This window comes from Pipistrellus kuhlii, unplaced genomic scaffold, assembly GCF_014108245.1.
Source record: "Pipistrellus kuhlii isolate mPipKuh1 unplaced genomic scaffold, mPipKuh1.p scaffold_m20_p_16, whole genome shotgun sequence".
Lineage (NCBI taxonomy): Eukaryota > Metazoa > Chordata > Mammalia > Chiroptera > Vespertilionidae > Pipistrellus > Pipistrellus kuhlii.
Window position 1 is genome coordinate 34,814,275 of NW_023425471.1, and position 6,561 is coordinate 34,820,835.

At 30.7% G+C, this 6,561-nt stretch overlaps 1 protein-coding gene across 5 annotated transcripts in view; it reads right to left on the bottom strand.

Annotated features, from left to right (window-relative positions):
• The window catches only part of DIAPH2 (diaphanous related formin 2), a 960,594-nt gene that overhangs the window by 379,489 nt on the left and 574,544 nt on the right, over positions 1-6,561 (bottom strand). The window lies entirely within an intron of this gene.

Here is a 6,561-nt window from a genome sequence, read left to right on the forward strand (position 1 = left end):
GATGATCACTTAGTGAGGTATGTAATGTCTATTCACTAGTGTGTACAACTGAAAATGATATAATATTGTAACTCAATTGTAATTGTAAAAAAAAGAAAATAACTTAAATTAAAAAAATATATTAGCAAACCAGACCCAGCAATATACTAAAAGGATCATGTACCACATCAAGTGGGATTCATTCTGGGGAGGCAATGTTGGTACAATATTTGCAAATCAATAAACATGATACATTAAAGAAACAAAATGAAGCTTAAAAATCACATAAGATCTTATCAACAAACACAGAAAAGCTTTTGTAAAAAACAGCACCCATTTATGATAAAAGCTCAGCAAAGTATGAATAGAGGGAATATTCTGCAGTTAAAGAATATATATGACAAACACATGGCCAACATCATACTTCATGGGGAAAAACTAATTGTTTCCCTTAAGATCAGGAACAAGATGGGATATCTGCCTTAACCTCTTTTATCAACATAGTACTGGAAATTCTAGCCATAGCAATCAGACAAGAAGAAGAAAAAGAAGGCATCCAAATTGAAAAGGAGAAAGTAAGACTCCCATTATTCACAGATGGCATGTGTTATATATAAAAAACCCTTAAGATTTGACCAAAAAGCTAATAGTTTTAATAAATGCATTCAGTAAAGTAGCAGGACACAAAATAAATATCCAGAAATCAATTGCATTTTAATACACCAATAATGAACTATCAGAAAGTGAATTATGATAATAATAAATTACCTAAAATACCTAGAAAAGTGAATTAAGAAAATAATAAAATACCTATTAACCAAGAAAGTAAAAGACCTGTACTTAGAAATTTATGACACTGAATAGAGAAACTGACAATGATTCAACTAAGTGGAACTATATACCATGTTCATGGACAGAAGAATTAACATCATTAAAATGTCCATACACTCCAAAGCAAACTATACACTCAATGCAATTCCTATCAAGACACCAATTAGTGTATTTCACAGAACTAGATCAAATATTTTAAAAGTGTATATGGAACCACAAAAGACCCCAAATAGCAATCTTGAGAAAGAAGAACAAAGTTGGAGGAATCGTGCTACCTGATATCAAAATATACTATAAAGCCATAATAATCAAAATAGCATAATACTGGCATAAAAACAGATATATAAATCAAGGAATGGAATAGAGAGTCCAGAAGTAAACCCACAGCTTGATGATCAATTAATATTTATCAGAGGAGGCCAGAACATACATACAATGGTTTATAGTCTATTCAATAAATGGTACTGAGAAAATTGGAACAGTATGTGCAAAAAATGAAAACTAGCTTATCTTCCCATACCATATGTAAGAATGAACTCAAAATAGATCACAATAGATCACCGTCTTAAATGTTACACTTGAAACCATGAAAAATTTATAAAACATAGGCAATAAAGCCTCAGACATAATTCATAGCTATATATTTTCTAATATATCTTCTCAGGTAAGGGAAACAAAAGAAAAAAAATCAAATGGGACTATATCAAAGTAGAAAGGTTTTGCACATTAAAAAAAATAGCAACACATCAATAAGTGAAAGGACACTCCACTGTATGGGAGAACATATTTTCCAATGATACATCTCATAAGGGGTTAATATGTAAAAGTTATAAGGAACTTAAAAAACAATACAAAAACAAATAATCCTATTAAAAATGGGCAAAGGATCTGAATAGACACTTCTCTTAAGAGGGCATACAGATGATCAATAGACATATGAAGAAATGCCCAATGTCATTAATCATCTGAGAGATGAGAATTAAAACCACAATGATATATCACTTCACACATGTCAGAATGGCTACCATCAATCAACAAACAACATTTATGGAGAAAAGGAGATCCCCATGCACTATGTGGATGCAGATTGGTATAGCCACTGTAGAAAGCAGTATGGTATTACCTCAACACATTAAAAATGGAACTGCCTTATGTAATTCCACTTCTGGGAATATATTCAAATAAATCCAAAACACTAATTTGAAAGAATATATACACCCTAAGTTCCTTGAAGTGATATTTACAACAACCAAGATTTGGAAGCACCCCAAGTGTCTATCAGTAGATAAGTGAATAAAATAGCTATAGCACATTTACACAGTGGACTAGTACTCGGCTGTGAAAAGAATGAAATCTCACCTTTCACTACAGCATGGATGGACCTTAGAGTATGATGCTAAGTGAAATAAGCCAGTCAGAGAAAGACAAGTACCATATGATTTCACTTACATGTTGAATTCAATGAACAAAATAAATTAAGAAACAAAATAGAAACATCTGAGTGAAAAAGGTGAAAAGATTAAGTAAAGAGAAAAAAATCCCTCACAAACAATAGTATGGTCATTTTCACAGAAAAAGGGAGTTGAGGGAGGTAGAAGAGGGTAAAGAGGGGATGAATGACAGTGGAAGGATACTTGGGATAGTGAACATACAATATAATATACAAATGATGTATTATAATTATACAGTTGAAACCTATACAATTATTAAGCAATGTCACCACAATAAATTTAAAAAAAAAAGAATTCATGGAAAAAAAGAGCAAAACACTTGACCTCAATTAATGATCAAAGCAGAAAAGTGATTAAGTTAATTTTAAAAAATGGGAAGATATATTCATAGTCCAATAATTTAAATTATAACAAAAGAGATTACCACTCTATATTTATTGGCATACTTTTTTAAAAGTCTTATTTTTATTTCTACACTTTATATTGACTTTGTGTTCATTTATAGTCATTACCAATGTCTCAATCGCTCTTTGAAAGTAGGAATACAATAAATAGATAAAAAACTAGTAGTGATTTTGAGGTTGTGGTAAAACTCATATATATTTATTCCTGATGATTGTATACACTGATACAATTATCCTAGAAGATAGTTTTCTAGACTATTCAAGAGCAGAAATAGGCACAACTAAAGGAAATAAAAAAATCAAAGAAAGGTATATATATATATATAGTTTAAAATAGGAAATATAGTTATTTTTAATAATGAAAGGTACATTAAGTGAAATACATCAGTCAGAAATATACAAATACCATATGATTTTACTATAAGTAGAATATATAAAAAAAAAAAAAAACAGAAACAAACTCATGGATATAGAGAATGTTTTGATGGTCCAGATGGGAGGTGGTTTGGGGGAATGTGTGGAAAGGGGAAATGGATTAAGGAATATAAATTGTTAGTTATAAAAACAGTAACAGGGATATTAAGAACAAGATTGGGAATATATTGAATAGTAAATAATATTGTAATACTTGGTACTGGGTGGGTACTAGACTTTCTAGTATTGGTGTGATCACTACATGTTATAAAAATGTATAATCACTATGTTGTACACCTGAAACTAATATAAAATTGTATGTCAAATGTAATTGAAAATATTTTAAATGATTTTTTCTAAAAATATTAGCGTTTTTTTTGTGTGTGTGTCCTATAGCATAGTACTGATTTGATTAAGTTTGGCACAGCAATTTGATTCAAGATCATAGAATAAAAATAATTATGAAAAAAAGACAGTATGACAGAAAGAATATCATGCTTTAAAAATATTAAGTGTAATAAAACCAAATAAAGACTACATAATTCTATAAACAAAGAGTAGGGGGAAAAAAAACACATTAAAAATAGAAAGAAAAAAACTGACTGATGTCTTAGACCAGTGGTCGGCAAACTCATTAGTCAACAGAGCCAAGTATCAACAGTACAATGATTGAAACTTCTTTTGAGAGCCATATTTAAAAAAACAAAAACTTTTTCTAATGCCACTTCTTCAAAATAGACTCGCCCAAGCCATGGTATTTTGTGGAAGAGCGACATTCAAGGGGCCAAAGAGCTGCATGTGGCTCCCGAGCTGCAGTTTGCCAACCACGGTCTTAGATTCTTAAGAGTTGGAAAGTTAAAAACAACTTTTCATTTCCTTGATGTTATTTAAAATATATACACAATAAAAATTAATAGAATGCAAAAGCTTATATAATAGTCCACTTACCGTAATTCTGGGCCAACAGAATGAGCATCCTACTCAAAAGATATACTTTTTAAGAACATTCATTAGAATATTGTATTATCTTTAAACACCCAGTAATTCTACACAGTTCTCCCTAAATATATATTGTCACAGAAAGCAGACAATTCTGCTCATTGTATTTATATAGAATTCTGTCAAACATTGCTTTTTGGCAAAAGAAGCAAACAAGAGAAAAGCAACCTTTATCTCATAGCAGCTAATGTGTTAATTTGATCCAAACTAATATGAAAACAGACTGAAATAAATTAAGCAAATTAAATCCCATTTGAAAGTAAAAATATATATATATGCTTATAATCTAAATAACAGAACTAGTGGATCCTTTGAGTTAATCCACCTTCAGGCAGTTAAGTATATAATCAACATAAATGAATGGGTTTCTATTCTCTTTTTGAGCTCAAATACATTTTGAAAACAAGGACTATATCTTGTTTACTATTATATTCTTATCACTTATTATACTGTTGATCACATAGTAAATTATGGGTGAATATATGGATGAATGGATGAGATATAAAGACTGTATCAAGAAAAGATACCATAATTTTTTTTTTCATTTCCATGATGATTTGCCCTGAACTAATATAATATTGTATGTCAACTGTAATTGAAAAAAATAAAAATAAAAACAAAGAAAACAGAAACTAACTGATAGAGAGAATGTTTTTTGATGGTTGCCATATTGGAGTTGGTTTTGAGAGATGGTAAAAAATGGAAGGGATTAAGGAATACAAATTGACAAAGTTCTTCCTTTTACATATTAAAACAAGGAAAATCACTGCTGCACATGGATTAGTCTATTAAATACATAGGTAATGATTGAGAGGCAAAGCTTACTGAAAGCATTACCTTTGTGCCTCTCCTTGAAGTTTATTAATAAAATATTGGGCAGAAGGTAAGACAAATCTTACTATGTCAATTGGATATGTGAAAAAAAATAGACAAATGCTAATCTTACACTTCCTAACTTTGTAACTTTGGGCATGTTGCTTCTTAGTTTTCTCACCTATAAAATGGGATGAAAATGGTTCTCATATCATAAGGTTATTATAAGGATGAAATACATTCATATAAAGTACCTGGAATACCTGTGACATATACTACACTTTCAATAAGTATGAACTGCTATCATAATTGCTATTTTTGACATTATTATTGCTGTTTTAAAACGTCCAGTAGACAATCTTAAAAGATGCCGACAAGTGCTTTCTGAATGAGTACCTTACAACTAACTTGGGTTTATATTATGTTTATAATGTTAAAGTATTTTAATTGAACTTTGTATACAGTTACTACTATAAGGTATCTATACTGTATGACTGATTGCATTTTTTGTAAATTGATATTTTCTTTAAAATGATTAAATTAAACATGCAAATGTCCAGTTTAGCTACCAATTTTGTCAAAAACACCAACAAAGATACTGCCAACATGATATAGGTTTGGTTAGGAGCAGTGGTAACATTGAATAAAATGACAAGTTTTGATTCATGGCTCAAAAGACTGACAATGGTAAATACAAGGAGATAGTATGAAGATAACTGGAGGCCACTATGAGATACTGAGATGAGAATGAGGGAAATGCCAAATACAGAGCATGTTTAAAAAACATAGTCAAGGCAATCAGTAACAGAGACAGTAAAATAACTGCAAAATGGTATCATTCCTGCCAAAGATGCTTTTAATATGTCACAAGTACCATCCCACTGAGTAAGCCTGATTCATAGCATCTTAAAAACACTGCCTGACCCTTCAAAGGTATCACTCTCTTGATTTCTCTTTGTCAATCATACTACCTTAAAGTCACTAATCATTACAAATTTATTTTAACATAATCTCAGCAGAGTTTAAAATGGGTCAAATGCTAAGTGAATGTGTAATTATTGCTCAGCATTAGAGTAGATATGACTAAGATATATGAATATTCTAAATCAAGTATTTGAATATATGCATTATAAATGGCTCTATACATTTTGTAATGTATAATCCAAGGATTTCAATGTGCCTATTTAGAAAAGACTTCATGAGGCAAGTATCTATTTTACTATTAAACTCTTCAGTGAGTACAAAACAACGTTTTAGGACTCCATAGTAAGTACGCTCACAATCATTCCAATATTTAAATAAGTTGCTCTTTTTATAACATTTCATTTCCAGAAGTAGTCCAGAAGAGGCAGAGTTGAAGAATGCCAATAAAGTGGTGTATACTTTTATTATATCTGGTCTAGCTCTTTTTAAAGTAGGTAACCTTTAAAAAGTACTTAAGTCAAGAAAAGAAATAAATGTAAGAGACCATATATTCAGATTTCTTCATGGCTGAAAAAGTTTAAAAGAATTCAATTCCATAGAAATCAGAATAAAAGCTAAAGCATTAAGCTGCTATTAATATCGGCATGGCCTTAAGAAGCCTTCCCTCCCCAGGCCCACCCAGCCCTGGTTCACATCAGCCCTGGATACAGTGGTTGGTATGCTAAGGTCCCAGCTTCAGTGCTGAG